Raw genomic sequence first — 18,787 nt, 5'->3', positions numbered from 1 at the left:
TACATTTTTATATTTGGAGTTTGTTATAAACTTTGCCTTTTTAAATAATGAAAAATGCTCTAGGTTATTCACGGTCTTTTCAATTTTGTTCTCCTTTGGAAAAAAGGAGGAAGTAGTTACTGCTTAAGGACAAGTAGTAATTTCAGACGCGAGCGCGCACGCACACACACCCACACACACATCACACACACAGAAATCCACGACAGCACTCATGGAATTTAGGACTGGCTAATTTACATATTATTTAAGCATATTTTCTGACTTCAAACTCCTGGTTCTAATAACTAAGCACTGACATTTACAGTACTAGCTTCTATGAGAAGAGAGCGTTCTCCCGCTTCCTCTTTAATTCCACCTTAAAACTTCTGCAAAAGCGCAAGGCGACCAGCCCACATTTTAGCCCCTCCTACCCAGGATAAGACTTTCTCAAGGTCCGGAGCTGAAAAAGGATTCTAACAGAAAGCTAGAGGCATTGAGGAGCCTGAAGATTGTCAGGTAATTCTGGGAACTGTAAGCAATATATTTATTCTTCCCCTGCTCCACTTCTCTCTCCCACTCTCCTTAGCTTTTACTTGATAGTTTACTTGGAAGGAAGAAAGGACGGAGGGGAAACCTCACTGTTTTAAAAAGTCAGCATGTCCTCTGCCTTTTGAAATAAAACACAGATTAGGGACTTCAATTTTCTTCTAACCCACTTACATTTGCCTTCCTGGATCTAAATGCACTGTGGAGTCTAAGATTAAGGTGTTTCTTTGGGTTGGAGTCCCAGAAAGTTAGCTTTCAAACGGCAATGAGGTGGCGCTTATTAGCGTTCCACGTGATAACACCCAGTGGTTGCTGATCCCCAAACTTGAGCAGCAGCATGCTGTGCTGTTTGACAGCCCTAGAGAGAGACTGTTGACTCACTTAACTTTTAATTTCTAAAAATTGATCATTTTGGTTACTTATGGGACGCTTTCCTGGCTAGTCAATATTTTGCAGAATTATATGAAAGAAAGAGGATTGAAAAATTAACTGTAAACGGACTGGTGTTCTGATGATCCACCATTCCCCTAAGTTACTTGGCTTGCCAGGAGGAAAAAAAAAAAAGCTCAAAACTAGATACTTGAAAAGATTTGATCAAATTACATAGTTAAAATTTGAGTGTGGATATTTTAGTAATTTTGTTTCCAAAAAAAAAAAAAAAAAAAGAAAAAAAACAGAAAAAAAGGTATTTGCCTTTGAAGTATCAGTGGATGAATGTTTCTGTCTCCTACAGTTTATAATCATTTTAGTCTTAAAAATAAATTCAACTCCAAAACCAGAACAAGAAATACTCCTTATATGGGTTGATGATGTCAGCGTTTATTCAGCTAAGGCAGATGGAGAATATTAGAGGCGTACTGTTTGAATGGGTGTCAATTCTGAAGTTATATTTGCCAATATGATTTGGGTTCAAGGAAGATTTGTATTTTTGTTTCTCTTTGTTGTTTAAATTTGGAATTGTGGCTCAAGGGATATTTGTAGAGGATTGTAGTGAAACAAGCTCTGTTAAGAATTTTAATGTTACCTTCTAGAGGTTCCTACACCTTGCCAATCAAGTTAGAGGTTGGGATAAGAAACAGGTATTTACTTCTTTCATTATCTCCGGAAGAGTTAAATTTTAAATTAAGCAATAATTGTGAAATGCATAGAGAAGTGTTTAATGTGCATTTGCTCAAAGGACTTTTACAAACTTCCCATAGGGGAAGCATATTTTTTGAGATAAGACATTGCATCTTTTTAACGTACTTTAAAAAAGTAAGTTATTCTGGCTGGGCGCAGTGGCTCATGCCTGTAATACCAGCACTTTGGGAGGCCCAGGCGGGGGATCACTTGAGGTCAGGAGTTCGAGACTAGCCTGGCCAACGTGGTGAAGCCCCATCTCTACTAAAAATAGAAAAACTAGCTGGGCATGGTGGCAGGTGCCTGTAATCCCAGCTACTTGGGAGGCTGAGGCAGGAGAATCGCTTGAACTCGGTAGGTGGAGGTTGCAGTGAGCTGAGATCCCGCCATTGCACTCCTGCGAAAACAGCGAAACTCTGTCTCAAAAAAAAAAAAAAAAAAAAAAAAAAAAAAGTAAGTTATTCTGAAGTGTTTTGCATTTACATTTAATTAGGAAAAGAAAAATTATTAAATAGATTTTTAGCAACTGAAAATGTTCATTCCATAGAGGTTATTTGGCTTATGTTTTTAACCCATTATCTTTCCTAGTGCTAGTGCTTAGAAAGCAGTCATAAAATCGAATCATCTGCATATTAAAAAATATATTCCAGGAATAAAAAAGAGGAAGACAGAATTAGTTGTGGTTCCCTTTCCTCTTGTTTGCTTTTATTTACCGTCAGTTTTTTTCCTCCTTCTTGCTCCAGATTTTATAGCTTTAGTTTTTAACCTTTTCTTTCTTTCTTTCTCTCTCTTTCTTTCTCTCTTTCTTTCTTTCTCTTTCTTTCTTTCTTTCTTTCTTTCTTTCTTTCTTTCTTTCTTTCTTTCTTTCTTTCTTTCTTTCTTTCTTTCTTTCTTTCTTTTCTGTTCTTTTTCTTTCTTTCTTTTTTTTGTTTCATCAAAGACACTTTTACAATCTTGTGACAGGTATGGACTCCTCCCTAGAATAATGCACATTATGCCATTCCAACACACACGAATTTAAAAACATCTCTAAAAGTTCACAAATCCCCAAAGACAATTCATATTACATGAAAATGCAGTATTTCTTAGAACTTTGGAATTTTCTGATAATATAAAATGATTAATTAGAAAATCATTTTACTTATAAGTAAGGAACTAACAGTGGATTTTGCAGCACCCACATAGTCATTTACTCATTGGTATTCTAGAACTCCAAGCAACTTGGTGTAATGGAAAAAACTGCTTGCCTGAAACCAAGTAACGTGAGTTCTAGACTCAACCCCAATAATAATTAACTGTACAATATTATGCTTGACATTTTTCTGTAACATCTGTTGTTTTTATTGCTGAATGCAGTAAGTGAAACATAATAAGAAAATCAGATGCAAGTTATTTTTTATTGGATTGTGGGTTGTCTATATTTACTACTTTTATTCCAAAATTCCTAATGACATTTCCCAGAATGATTAGTTTTTATAATATTATTGTTTATTATAAAGATAAATCACTCTCACTGTTTAAGATTTTGTTAAATATAGAAAATTGCAAGGAAGAAAAAGAAAACATTACTTATTATTTCCCCCAAGGTGCTTTTAAAATGTAATGCAATCATTAATTCAATCAACAAATATCTATTGAGTACCCAGTATGCATCAGCACAGACAGACAAGAAGTTCATGTATATACATGTTTGTACATCTAGGTATGTTTCTATACATACATGTAGTTTTACAAAATTGTGATCATACTGTTCATCCTGTTTTGTAACATGCTTCTCCCTCATTCATGAAATACATTGTTAAAACATGATTTTTAAATAACCATGCATTATTTTGTATTCACTTATTTAAAAAATATTAAGTCCCTACTGTGTGTAATGCAAGTAATGGCAATCTATCCATGAACAAAAGAGTATGGTTCTTACTATATGAAATTTTTAGTCTGTATATAGGTTGTATTGGCCAATTATATCTTGTTGGATACTTAGCTAGATTAGTTTTCCACTATTATAAATAATTGTTGGGTATTTAGATTGATAACAATTTTCTACTATTATAAATAATATTTTCATCTAGATCCTTTTATATAGATGTTTGCATATATTTTTGTTTATTTCCTTATGGTAGATTCTTAAAAGTTTATTTTCTAGGTTCTAACAAAAATTTTACTACTTACAGGTTGTGAGACGGTAATCCAATTACGTTATCTCCTTAAAATGTTGTCTTCTCAACTGTAAAATAGAAACAATAATAATTGGGTATTTTGAGGATTCTTTAAAATACTTAGCAAAATCTCATGGAATGCTAATGATTATTTTTAACATTTTGCTCTTGAGGAATATGGTCTCTACTTATGAGCAATATGAGAGAGTAGAGTTTTCTATGTCAATACTGGGTGCCATCATCAAACAGAGCAAACGACAACAAATCCAACAACTTGGATGCTTGTTATACGAAAATGGTATCTTGTTTAAATTTACATTTCTTTCTTGAACAAAGTTGAGCAATTTTCATAGTGGCCACTTATATGTCTATGTTTGTGAATTGCCTCTTTCAGTGTGATTTTTTAAAATTTTCTGTTTTAATTTCAAATATGATAGATATCAATGGATATAACTTACATAATCATAGCCCTTTTGGGGTCCTCAGTAATTTTGAAGAATATTAAGAGTCTTAACAATATAGATGAAATTTTGAACTGGGAGTAGAAATTCTATAAACATTGTTTTTCTCATTTTTGGAGGGTTATTTTAGTGTTTTCTGAAACCTTTCCCTTAAAAATGTGTGAGAATATGTAAAAAAATGAGAACAAATTATTTTTTATTCCCAAAGACTAATAGTTTACAAACGATGGGAAAACTGAAGAGGGTTCAGAGACAATGGCCAAAACCCAGCCCCAGAGGCATCCTGGCTTGAATAATGTAAAGAAGATATAGTTAGGACGAAAGGTGGTGTGATGACTGTTTAAGTTTTGTAAGGCTGGGGGCAGTGGCTTACACCTGTAATCCTAACCCTTTGGCAGGCTTGAGCCCACGAGTTTGAGACCAGCCTGGTCAACATAGCAAGATTAATTAAAATTTTATTAAAAATTTTGAAAAAATCAGCTGGATATGGTGGCATGCACCTGTAATCCAGCAATTTGGGAGGCTGAGGCAGGGGGATCATTTGAACACAGGAGTTTGAGGCTGCAGTGAGCTGTGACACACACTGCATTCATGCCTGGGTGATAGAGCAAGATTTTGTTTCTTATTTAAAAAAACGTTTTGTGAGGAAAATAATATTCTTGGTTGTGAACAACCAATTTAGAGAAAATGAACTTCAGTTCTGGCCAACTCTTTGTCTTCTACCGCTTGACTATTAGAGCAATAAATAGTTTGGAGAACCAAAAGGTTGGTTCTGGGGTTCTTTCCAAAGAAGACAGTAAATAGAGCAGAGGTTATTCTGGTCCTGTGATACCCATTACTTGCCTGTTAAAAACGGATGCATTATATATTTGCTACTCTTGCTATGTGATTCTAAGTTTTTTGATTCTTTGTGATTCTTAGTGCAAATCTTACAACATACCTTGAAAATACAGTTTACCTTTCCTTATACAAAAAATGAAATAAGCATGAACAACTCAATGCTCACCATAAGCAGATTTGTAAAGTTACCCTACCAGTCTAATCACTTATTAAATGAATTCGAATGAGCTTAGAGACACTCAGCAGACACCTGATGCTGAAAGTTATCAGCATCAGAGTTTAGCCATCACTCCATTGAAAATAATAGACCAAATTGGCTCTCATTTTTCTTCCTATTCCTTTTTGGCATATGCAGTTGTGAATCAACTGCTCCGTTTTCCTCAATCTTCCTCTTCATCTGCTTGACTTCTGGAGTCTTCAGAAAAAAAAAAAAATTGGTATTTTAGGTAACAGAGTGCTTTGAATTAGTAAACAAATGTCCATAATATGTATTCTTCTACAGTACAGAAAACTCATGTATTTATGATGCTCAGCTTATGCTTGCTTAGGTTTTTTGTTTTGTTATTTAATTTACAAGCTGTTTTCTCATTATCTAGTATGAAAAAAATCAGAGGCCCAGTATTTTTTATTTTCACAGGCTTTGTGGTTGATAAAGAGATTGGTTATGAAGTTTATTTATTTCCACAATAACTGTGTATGTTAGCAGTACAGTTATTACTGTACATATTTTACAGCTGTGAAAAAGAGCTGTTGAAAAGTCAAATGTTTTATTTTCTTTTTTTAAATATCTGCCTTATGATTTCTATTTTGATGTATTTAAATGTTTAAATATATTGGTATATATTTTTAGTTTTAATGTGTATTATTTGATGTTGTCACACTCTTTCTATTGGAGTTAACATCAGAAAAATTATAAGAGAAGGCCCAGGAAGTCCACTGCCCTGGTGCATGTTTCCATAATAACTCAATTGTTCTGCCCTTATAACTTGATTACTGATTAATGTAGTAGAGGAGGTTGTGCAACTTGTGCAATTTTGGAATTATATAGTATTTTGTACAGTAGTATGTATGCTACTTTAAGAAAATAAAGCCGGGCGCGGTGGCTCAAGCCTGTAATCCCAGCACTTTGGGAGGCCGAGACGGGCGGATCACGAGGTCAGGAGATCGAGACCATCCTGGCTAACACGGTGAAACCCCGTCTCTACTAAAAAATACAAAAAACTAGCCGGGCGCGGTGGCGGGCGCCTGTAGTCCCAACTGCTCAGGAGGCTGCGGCAGGAGAATGGCGTGAACCCGGAAGGCGGAGCTTGCAGTGAGCTGAGATCCGGCCACTGCACTCCAGCCTGGGCGGCAGAGCCAGACTCCGTCTCAAAAAAAAAAATAAAATAAAATAAAATAAAATGTATTACATTTTATCTAAAAATACAAAATGAACACATTTCATGAGTTATGTAAAAAGTACTGCTTTTACCAAATGTTTTGTTTTCAGGTTGGTAGTAGAGAAATTTCTTAGAATTTTCTAAGTATAACCTACAGAACCTATGGCTCTTTCTGGCTCTTACTAAACCTGGCAGCTGGCATAAAGCATTTGTATCTAGATGGTTACTCTGATCTTGGATTTATCATTTGGACAAAAAAATCATTATTATTTTACTTTTCCAAATAATTCAGTAGCTTATGATAAAGCAGATACTCCTTCTCAGGGGTAAAACCCAAGATTAGTTATACACTTGACTTAGTATATATACTATGATGTGGTAATAAATAATGCATACTAGGTCAGGTTTTACTGCTGGGTGCAACTGTGCCACTAGAAACATTAGGTCAGCACATGGCTTCTGAATTTCACTCAGTAAATTGACACACTTCTATTTGCCCCATACTTTTATGCCCACAGTTTTGACAGGATAAGCAAGTTAAATGCAGTACACAGGCAGTAAACTGGGATGTTCACCCCTTATGGAAAAAAGCATTTTTGCAGAATTCTTGGATCTATAAGAAGAGACAGTGTCTGCCTGAGATAGTCTTGAGGCAGATAAATGGTGTTTTAAGTTTTTTTTCAGATTTTAGCTTTTTATTTATTGAAACAAAAAGGAAATTCATTTTGTGGACTTTTTTAAACATGTATTTTGTGCAATATTATGAAAGTATTGAAAAAAGTAATTTTGAGCAATTATGTAAGAATTTATTGAAAAGCAATCAGAGAAAAGTGTCTAAAGATGCACACAGTTATGAGATAATTCTGTATAGACTGCTGCATCTATAATTATGATTTCTTAATATCCATTATCCTCTGTTGTGTCTACCACAAACCTCAAACAGATTATCAACTTCCTTTTCATTCAACTGACATGAAGAAGACATGGATGAATTTAAAATTTGCTGAGGTCATGAACTTAGATCTCAAAGAGATAATACTAGGAAATTTTGGTAGTTCACTTTCAATGATCAATGGTAACATATGTTCATATAATAGCTTTAAAATACTGTTATATCCTTGATTCTTAGAAGACAATGCCACTAACCCATTTTAGGAAGATTTGTCACAGCAACAATTCTAATTTAAAAGAGGCTTCTTGGTAAATTAAATATTTAATTGGAAAGCTGTTTGATGCTTACTTATAATCTATTACTTGGTACTTACTTTTTGAACTGGTGACAACCAGAGATTTATATTTAATATATATAAAGCTTCACAATATTTACATGCATTTTTCCCTCTCATCTTTATTACTGCCTGTAATGATGCCTCTGTTGTCAATGAAAAGCAATAAAAGAAAGAATCAAATTTGTGAGACTCATTCACTGTTTGCAGAAATTCTTACAATCTGTTTAAAATATATTTTAAGTTGACAAATTTGATTTGGTTGATCAATATATTATGTATTAATAAGAATTAATAAAATATTAATTTATATGGATTAATATCCTAGTATTAATATATACCCTATGTAGTAATATAATTAATAACAATATTAATTAATTCAGGTAAATCATTAATTATTCAATACACCATATATTACATATAATATGCCTTAATAATTAATGTTGATTAATTGTTATTATATATTGATATGTACATAAGATATGAATCAACCAGGTCAATTTGTTAATCTAGGATGTAATTTAAACAGATAACAAGAATCTTCAAGCACTTTTTATCATCACAATGAAAAGAATGCTCTCATATAAATTTTAGGTTTCTGTGAAAAAATAATTTCTATATACCATTTTATTAATACATATAGTATACTTAGAAAAGTTGTAAGAGTAGGAAAATGCACTTTTTAATACTTAGAAAGAGAACAGGTATTGTATGAAGCTATTTAGATAATATGTACTCTTCATTTTCACTTACCAATTTTACCTCCTGTTTCAAGAAATTCAAATGTTAATGTCAATCAGGAATTGTTGGTCACTGAGCAGTATGCATTTATTCCTTCACTAATTCAGTCAGTTTTAATTAATAACAGCTACATGCTAGGCACTGTGCTACATTTAGGGCATACCTGGGTGAATAAAGCAGGTATAGTTCATTCTGTCTTGGTGGAGACAGATAATAAGTATACAAAGAAACATAATAAATTATAAAAAGGAAGCAAATGGGCTTCAATGACAAAGAATAACATGGGAAGGCGGAGAATGGGAAGGGCTCTCTGAGGCACAGAATTGAAGCACAGATGTGAGGGATGAAAAGCCATCTATGGGAGGTGGTAAGTGGAGTGAGAACGGCATGGCTCATGCTAGGGTTCCAGGCAGAGAGTGGCACTTGTCAATGAGTCTGCAAAGAAGCAACTAAAAAATTAGATGGAAAACCAGGGATTAGGGTGGTGTCATGGGAGCAAAGGAGGGAAAGTGGTTCCAGAGGAAACAAAGAGGTTGAATAAGAAGAGGACAGAAAAGTGATTGCTACATTTGGAAATTTGGAGATCATGAATGATCCTGATTAGTGCAGTTTCAAAGGAGTGATGGGGGTAGACAGAAGAAGGAAGCGTAAATGGGATGGGAGGAATGCGTGGCGAGGATAGCTGGCTCCTGGATACAGGGTGAGCAAATAACCCTTCAGAGAAGTCTGTCAGTGAAACACAGCACCCAAATGGAGACATAGCAGGGAAAAGGAATATGAAGTCAACAGAGAGACTGTAACAAGTTTGCCAATTAGATCCAGTTGAAAGTAAAATTTGATGATTCAGGAAAGACAGACATGACCATCAAAATCTCTCCTTAAGGAGAGGGATTTTGCATCCAGAGAGCCACGGCTGGTGCCAGGTCTGTAACAGGAGGAGGAACATTGCCTCCTTTGTGATAGGGAGAAGGGAACCCAAGTGCACCTGCAGGGGAATATGCAGATTTGATGGTGGGAAGATAAGAAACTTCCCTCTGATGCTTTCTGCTTTCTCAGTGAAGGAAGATGAGGTCGCCTGCTAGGAGTGGGAGTTGGGGTGGGGTGAGAAACTTGAGTGAGAGAAGGGAATGAAGTGACTCTTTCCGGTGGGAATACCAGTCCACTAAAGAAACTTAGAAAGATGCCTTGTATTGTAGAGAGCCTCTGTGGGTTTTGAGAATATGGACTTAAATTCAAACTAGCCTTCCAGGGTACGTTGTTTTTCTGCAACATGTTTAAATGCTAAGAGCAAAGAAGCTAGATGGTTCCTCTAGAGTGGGAGTTTTAAAGACGGAAAGAAAAATTGTGGTAATCCATAAAATGGATAACCAGTGGACTAAGCCAAACAAAATAAAAACAACCAAAACCAAAACCAAACCTAAACAAAAATTCATAAAAATGAATGAGTCTGTAGAACAGAGATCCTTTATCTAAGGTAATTGGTGACTACTAGGGAGTAGTCCAAAACTGGCTGATTTCCAGCTCTAGTAGGTGGGAATTGAGCCTTTGTTCTTTCCAAAGTCTTGGATTCATTACCTTGCCAGTTGCTAGGCCTGATTGTACACTTCAGTGAAACCCAGTTACCTGTTCCAGGAGCCATCATTCTGGAACCTCTTTTTCTTCCTGTTTTAGTTGGTAGACCTATTGCTGTTGTCCTTTGAAGTTCTGAATGATTAACTCTTTTTTTTCCTCTGCCTTTATTGGACTCCTAGCTAAGTACTTGTTTCTGAGTTGTAGCACACTCCTTGGTCTTTGTGCTCCCTAAGATAAGGGTTTATAGACTTTGAATCATTAGAATTCTACAGTGTAAAGATGTGTAAAACATTTTGTGATAATAATAGACCATCCAAAAAGAGGATCTTTCACAGCCCTGCTCTCAGGATGTATGTCTTCACCTTGACATAAATCTTTCATTTGGCATCTAAAAGTCACTTCCTTTTCTTTTCCAATTCTTAGAGTTTTAGAGAATAGCTGGTTACCATAATCAAAATGGTATCTTTTCAATGACTAAAATAATATTTTTGAGCTATTGACTCATATTTCCTCAAAGTTAAAAAAACCATTTTAAATTTAAAAATCATTAGCCATGTCTCATAAATCCTCTTCACATAAAAATGATTTAGTTTTACACAAATGAAGGCCAGGCTCCTCCATGGATGGAAGCAGTGAGTCTGTGTGGGTCAATCAGGCAGCATGGTGAGAAGAGAGGATGCTTTTTGTGGTCAGATGGACTTGAGATTGCTTATGGCTGTGCCCTTCTTTTACTTCTCTGCCTGACACTAACTAGCTGCTTCTTTTTCCTCCTTTTCTTCCTACCTCCCGGAGACATGTCATGAAGTGGAAAGTCATTCTGCACTTTATTCCTAGTCCTGCCCATATTTGTCAGGCTATGGTTTAGCTGCAGTTGTCTAACTTCCTCCTGTCCAATTTCTCATTGGCAAAATGAAGGGGAGAGTATAATATTGGTTTGGTTAATTTCACATTTTCCCAAGGACCCATTGAGGCATTATATCTCATCTGCAGAAGCTCAACTGAAACCTGCTTATTGATTTTACTAATGTACTTTTGGCACAGTTCTCCAGCTTGTTCCTCAAAGCTAGAGGCAATATAAATTTCATTTTGAAGCAAATGACAGCACTTTCAGTTCATTTCAACCTGAGTTTATTATATGTAACCCCTAAATATTCAGGATGTGCTGCACGTTCATTATGGTGCAAGTAGAAGTAGGTAGTACAAAAATAACTTAAAATTTCCTATCATCATTTTACTCTTTACAGTAATGTACGTTCCTCCCTCCTAAAAAATTTTCCATGAAACTCTGGAACTATGTTGTAGTAACCCACAGAAGTAGAAGGGGAAAACATGTGCTGCAATGCTCCAATGCACACATAAATGTTATTTAAAGGGTCTGCAGACTGCCATGGATACATGTATTTCAACATAATTGGCTTTTTTTTTTTTTTTTGAGGTGGAGTCTCACTTTGTTGCCCAGGCTGGAGCGCAGTGGTGCGATCTTGGCTCACTGCAACCTCTGCCTCCCAAGTTCAAGCAATTCTCCTGCCTCTCCTGTAATCCCCTGAGTAGGTGGGATTACAGGTGCCCACCACCTTGCCTGGGCAATAATTAGCTTTCTTTATAAACCAATATAATACTGTTATACTCTATAAAGTGGTCCCTAGGCTTCACTAGATTGCCAAAGGGGTCCATGGCACAAAAAAACATTAAAAGCCCCCAAGTCTACTCCTCTCAAATGCATACACTCTATTTACAGAGTTCTTAATCCTGCAAAATACTAGGTTTCTTGTTTTTTTCAAAAGTGAATTACCATCACAGTGTCTAAATAACATTTCTAAAACTTCTTATGATCTGAGAAGAAAATGGTAACGCTGAATTCCTATTACAAGTTACCCAGTTCAGGAATTGTAGAATGCTGGTCTTGTATTTAGTGGTCGAACTTTACAGTAACACCTGGAAGCAGGTGTACACCCTTCTGTGCTTCCACAACTCCTGATGATATAGTTTATCATCAATTTATTCCTTTTAAAGATCATAGTAATTCCATATTTTAAACTGTCAGATCAATCTCACCAGCTGCCTGAAATAGTCATGGCATTCATTGAAAAGCAAAGCAAGCCATGAATGCTGATGATTGTATCCAGTAATAAAACGGTTCTTATTAAACGTTTAAGCCAGTTTGATGGTTTTCCCTGGGTGTTTTCCCTGAACTGTTTACCTTAGAAAAAAGATATGGCTTTCCTTGCTGTGGAAACCTTGACAGACTCTGTCACTTTAAAAAGGCAGCAATTAAAGAGGGAGTGGAACCCTCAACAAAACACAAATACTACCTCGGGGAGCATATTTGCAAAACGTCCAGTCTAGAGAGAAAAGCTGTAGAAGTAATGCTGTTGTCAAAACACACTTCTTTTCCTAGCATTTTGTGCCACATTGTTACATATAACGTGTTAACAATAAGTAAATCACCATTGTCAGTTTCTCTTAAGTAGAAGGCAGAACATTATCCTTCTATATTTTCTGAAAATGCACATCATATATTTAACACCTATCAATGTGATATTATTCCATAATGGTCTATGTGGGAAAAGGAATTTTTTAAACAATCTAATATTTGAAAATAAACAATTTATAACTATAATTCAAACCTAGAAAATTACAAAGGGTGAAAATGATTCTTCTTCAGCTTTATTGGACCAATCCCAAGGAGAAATTCAGTTATTTGTTTTCCTCACATTCATATCTTGGATCTACTCTGTCCTTCCAAACTATAACTTGGTAACTTAAGATTTCAGCCAAACTGAAACTATATATATGTTATTTTAATATTTGGCTATATTTCCTTTTTAGCCCCAGTGCGTGTGGGGGACGAGATGGGGCAATGAGGATGCCAGTAGGGTATAAAGAAAGAGTACTTGGTTGAAAATGAAGAGGTATGTTCAGTTTCAGCTGTTCTCCTTACTGGGTAACTTGGTGAGGTTTATTTATATCTTGAGGCCTCAGCTTACAAATTTGTACAATGAAGTACTTTCTAGGTGGTGATTATGAATATTTCCTCCTTCCTCAAAATTTCTTGACCTTAAAATATGGCCAGAATGGCCACTTGTTTTTGACCACCAAGAGGTGAAAGAATGGAAAATAACAGCAAACCAGAGTGGTCAAGGAATGAAAGCTAGAACACTGGCTTGGGAGTGAGGAGACATTCTTGCTTTGTTTGTAATGCACTATGTGAAACTGGGCTGGCCAGTTTCCTGATCCTTAAGATGGACAGGTTTATCTGGATTAGTACTTCCCAAATGTGAAGTGGTTAGATGTTATCCTTATGCTTCGTTTATGTAGAATGTGTGTATGTATATGTAGGTGAGGGGCTGTGGGGAGCTTTTTAAATAATCAGATGAGGGTAGCTGCTCCATCTTAAAGAAGCTATGCTCTCTCCTTTATAATCTTCACCATCCTAGTTGAGATGCATATCATATCTTTTGTTTTTGTTTTTGTTTTTTTTTTTTGAGATGGAGTCTTGCTCTGTTGCCCAAGCTGAAGGGCAGTGGTGCAATCTCAGCTCACTGCAACCTCCGCCTCGGGTTCAAGCAATTCTCCTGCCTCAGCCTCCCGAGTAGCTGGGATTACAGGTGCCCACCACCATGCCCGGCTAATTTTTGGTATTTTAATAGAGACAGGGTTTCACCGTGTTGCCCAGGCTGGTCTTGAACTCCTGAGATCAGACAATCCACCCGCTTCGGCCTCCCAAAGTGCTAGGATTACAGGCATGAGCCACTGCCCCCAGCCGCATATTGTATCTTATATCACATCTGGACTTCTCTGGCCGATTTTCTTCCTCCCTCCTCCAGCACCAGTTTTCTCCACTAGCAATTGTATGCTGCTTTAACTGCTATGTTTATGTCATTAAAACATGTCATGGGCTGAAATATGCCCCCCCCCCGCAAATGCATACATTGGACCCTAAATCCCAATACCTCAGAATGTAGAAGTATTTGGGGATAAGGCCTTTGAAGAGGGCATTTAATTGAAATGAGGCTGTTAGGGACATGTCCTAATCCAATGTGACTAGTGTCCTTAAAAGAAGAGGGAATTTGAACACACACAGAGACACCAGGGGCCTCTGTGCACAGAGGAAAGAACATGTGAGGACACAGCGAAACGCCCCTATCTGCAAGCCCAGGAGAGAGGTCTCAGGAGAAACCAAAGCTGCCAAACTTTGATCTTGGACCTCCAACCTTGAGAACTGTGAGAAAATAAATTCCCATTGTTTAAGCCACTCGGTCCGTGATACTTTGTTATGGCAACCCTCGTAAACTAACACAAAGTGCCACTTTCATCATGCCACCTCCCTGCTAAGACGCGAATAACTCTATTGCTTATTGTATAATTTCTCAGAAACTCTGCATGTGCTTCAGGGTCTTTTGTAGAGTGAAAAAAATGACGTAGAAAGAGGATTCTAGGGCCAGCTCAGCCCGTGTTAACCCAGATGACCTGGGAACTTTCTTATTCTTCCTGAGACAGTTATTCTTTGGTAGAGACTGGTTGTGGGAGTCTGCCTTAGTTTGCATTGTCAGTTAAACAAATTACTTACCTTTCCAAACCTGTTTTTTTTTTATCTCAAAATTAGTGATAATAATCCCTATCTTATTATAAAAAATAAATGAGATCATATATATAAATCCTTAAAGTACGTGGGAAATGTTAAGAAGTGTGGATTTTCAAAATTAAGTATTCATATTAGCAACTGCTAAGATATATTCCAGTTTCACATTCTAGACTCTATAAATGTAATCTACTTCCTCTTGATTGTTTCTTAAGACAAGAGCACATTTATTATTTAGACAGTTTTCTCCAGTACGTCATGCAAATTCCCCAGTTTGCTTATTCATCCTTCAGTCAATAGTAATTGAATTATCACTCTGGGCCCAAAAGGAATACAGGGAGAAGACAGAACTTACTTTGCGCTGCTCCCAGCTATGGGAGACCGACACATGTATAATCGTAGTCTAGTATACAATATTGTGATAAGAGATTTCAAAGAAAGGTACAAGGGACCTAATCTAATAGATACATTAAGAGATGACTGACTTTAGAGAGTGAATTTATGCAGAACCCTGAATGACAGGCGGGCATGATCCTGCAGAGAAGGTGTGGGTAAGGACAGCACCAGTTGAGAGCCTGAGGTGGATGGAGTATCTCCAATGTCGTGGCCTTTTCCTAGAAGAAATGTTTCCTCTTCCTCTTACTATAGATCTAAGCTCTTTCACGTTTTCAAGTGTCAGATCATTTACTTACCATTTTCTCTGAAGCCGTTTCTACTTTAAATCACTGGAATCTCTACCTTCTCTGAAACTCTAGTAGGTATTTCATATATACTTGTCCATGTAATTATAATGAGCTTTCAAGAATACAAATTTGATAGATTAAGAAGCAGTGACTTAGGAATACAAATGGAGCGGGAAATCTTAAAAGGAACAGTATGAATATCAGCCATATGGCACCACCTGTTACTACTGTGGGACTTAGTGGCAGGTTCCATACCATTGGGTTCCAGGCTCAAGAAACAGACATAGTTAATTATTCTGTGCCTTTGTGTCTGGAGTCATGCTTTTACATTTCTTTGGGAATAGGGAGGTGTTCCTGTAGTAAATTGAGAGTATGGTTTGAGAGACACTTTTAATATAAAGCAGCTCATTTACCCATCTGAATTCCTATTTGTTTCTTTATTCCTTTGTGACGGTTGGCGATATCAAACTCTTTGTATAGCCTTGGTTTACCAAAAAAGCACCATGAAATTAATTTAAAAGCTTAAAACTTTAGTGATGCCTTAGTAACTATATATCATTATAAGAATGATGATGATGGAAACATAGTAATATAATGCTCTCTTTGTTTTTAAAATATGTTTCCATATCCAGTGTAATGGAGAAAGCTTTGAATTTGACAGCAGACAAGTTAGTGTCCAAATATGTTCTACTTTTAAAAATATTAATGGATCAAAACATCAGTGTTTCTATTAAAAATTTATTGTTGTATATGAAAATGTACTTGGTCTTTATAAAAGGTGCTCAATAAATTTGCCTACTTGAATTTCTTAGAAATCTCCATAGAGGTTGGGTGCGGTGGCTCACACCTGTAATCCCCCCACTTTGGGAGGCCAAGGCCACACCTGATCACACTGTAATCCCCCAACTTTAGGAGGCCAAGGCGGGTGGATCACTTGAGGTCAGGAGTTTGAGATCAGCCTGGCCAACATGGTGAAAACCCATGTCTACTAAAAATACAAAAATTACCTGAGCATGATGGTGGGTGCCTGTAGTCCATGCTACTCAGGAGACTGAGGCATGAGAATTGCTTGAACCCAGGAGGCGGAGGTTGCAGTGAGCTGAGATAGCACTACACTCAATCCTGGGCAATAGAATAAGACTCCGTCAAAACAAAACAAAACAAAACAAAACTCTCTATAGAATTAAATGACTAATGACTTGCATGAGTTGAAACAGTTCAAGTTGAGGCAGTTTGAAGGGAATCATCACCAGTTTCATAAACAGTAATAATAATGATTATTTTGTACATTTATGGTCTTCTAGGTACCGTGCTTGGTGATTTACATATATTTTCTTATTTCATCATCCCATTGTCTCTGTGAGGATTAAGGGCCATTTTCCCCACTTACAGACAAGGAAACTGAGGGTCAGGATCCCGCAGACAGAGAAAGGAGGAGACAATCTAGAACTTGGGTCATTCTGGCTGCAGTCGAGAAGTTGCTGCCACTTAAATGCTGAACTTTTTAATATCTCCACATGTATATACAATGAGTTGGAGGGAAAGCGAAAAGAATCTTTTGCATCCTATCCCTCTTTCCTCCAGATGCCACAACCCTAATAATATCCCCTCCTTTTCCTCTTGTCATATCACTGTACACAGAGAGAGAAGTGACAAAACACTCTAGTCTGGGTTTTTGTTTCTGTTCATTTTCCTGAGAAGTCTATCTTGCCTTGACAACATGACTAAAAGTTTTGGAAAGATCACACACTATTAAACTTTCATTGAATGCCAACAGTTACATTGCATAGGGAAATATCTGTTGAAAAGTCTATCCAAATTTCCCTCTCATTCATGTTCTGAAAGTTTCTAATTACAGGGCAGGGAAAGCAAAAAAAGAAAGAGAAAAAAACCCTGTGAATTGCATATCTCTTACTTCAGACTTAAGAGACTGTATATACTCACCAAGACTGGTTATTTAGCTTAGTTATAAGAAACAAAGGAACAGAAACCCTGCTATTTTAGGAGTATTCATGAGAGTGGTTGTGCAAACTAGTTACAATAAGGTTTCCAGAACTGAGCTAATTCTGGGACAAAAAACATTTTCCTACTGTTTCATGTGGTTAGTTGGACAGAAATGCCTTAATTTTGCAGAAACCTAAAATACCTGCTGCTACTATTAACAGTTATAGAGAGAGAGAAAAAAACAAAAACAGAAACAAAAAAGGACGGGTGCCTATTCCTAACTGGAATCAAAAATGCAGCCACTGCCTGACAGTAATGGCTAGTGATTTTACCCCGAAGGAAGTGATTGTATTTCAGTAATTTCTTCATAGGATGTCTTTGTTTCTTCCCTTGAACATAACTGTGTAATAAAATTTATAAATATAAATTAGATCTGTTCACATGTATTAAATTTTTAAAGTAAACTTTATTTTGGAATAATTTAAGATAAGAAATTACAAAAATATTACAGGGTTCTCATGTACCCTTCATTTAGCTTTCCCTAGTGTAACATCTGACAACCATAGTACGTTATCAACACCAGGAAACTGACATTGGTACAATGCTATTAATTAAACTACAAACCTTATTTGGATTCCATTAGTCTTTTATATACATTCAATTTTATCCAGTGTGACAACCTCTAGTTTTTGATTGGAATGTTTCATCACTCACGTTTAATGTTATTGGAAGCATGATTAGATGTTCGTCTTCCATTTTGCTGTTTTCCATGTCTCTTTTTTAAATTCTTCTGTTCCTTACATTAAACAGCTATTTTGTCATGGCCCATTTTAGTTCCTTTATTGATATTTTAACTGTATTTTTGAGTTATTTTCTTAGTGGTTGCTCTAGGAATTAAACTATATGCCTTAATTTGTTATAGTCTACTTCATATCAATAATATCTTTATTCCAGTAAAATACAAAAACTTTTCTGCAGTGTAGTTCTAGTCCCTGATCACTCCTCCTTTTTGCTATTATTGTTGTATATATTAGATAGGATTATAATTTATTGCTGTGTAAATGCTATGTCTTTTGAAGAAGTTGAGAGAAGAAAAGGAAATGTTTATAGAATATTTTATATTAATCTATATATATTTATATTTGAAGAATATAATATAGAATATTTTATATTAACCTACGTATTTACTGTTACTGTTAAATAGAAAAGGCTTCAGAGAAATGGTAAATAACTGATCTGATATTTGAAAGTGTGAAAGAGCTTATTTACTGGTACCTTGTATTTCTTTCTATAGGTTCAATAATGATCTGGTGTCATTTCCTTGATCCAGTATAACTGTATCCCATCTCCCTTTTTTTGTGCTATTATTTTCATACGTGTGTGTGTGTGTGTGTGTATTGTTGTTTGTGATAATTCTGTCCAGTTTTGTCAATGTGTTTGACAATGGGAGAGGATTTGCCACGTTCCTCGTTCTGTCATTTTGTAAGTCGGTTCACCTATATATTGGACTTTAAAGTGGAAGCTTTGGCCAAGACCTTAAGCCATAAGATTTA

General features: G+C 36.1%; 1 protein-coding gene across 2 annotated transcripts in view; it reads left to right on the top strand.

Moving 5' to 3' along the window:
• Positions 1 to 359: 359 nt before the first annotated feature.
• The window catches only part of PLA2G4A (phospholipase A2 group IVA), a 154,455-nt gene continuing 136,027 nt past the window's right edge, over positions 360 to 18,787 (top strand). For both annotated transcript variants that reach the window (XM_025370665.1, XM_025370654.1), the window contains exon 1: positions 360 to 495. The gene's annotated coding sequence lies outside the window, so the exon portion shown is untranslated. The remainder of the gene's footprint in view (positions 496 to 18,787) is intronic.

This window comes from Theropithecus gelada, chromosome 1 (genome assembly GCF_003255815.1).
Source record: "Theropithecus gelada isolate Dixy chromosome 1, Tgel_1.0, whole genome shotgun sequence".
NCBI classification, from domain to species: domain Eukaryota; kingdom Metazoa; phylum Chordata; class Mammalia; order Primates; family Cercopithecidae; genus Theropithecus; species Theropithecus gelada.
Note: the sequence above shows the minus strand (reverse complement) of the source record. Positions and strands in the feature narration are given on the sequence as shown.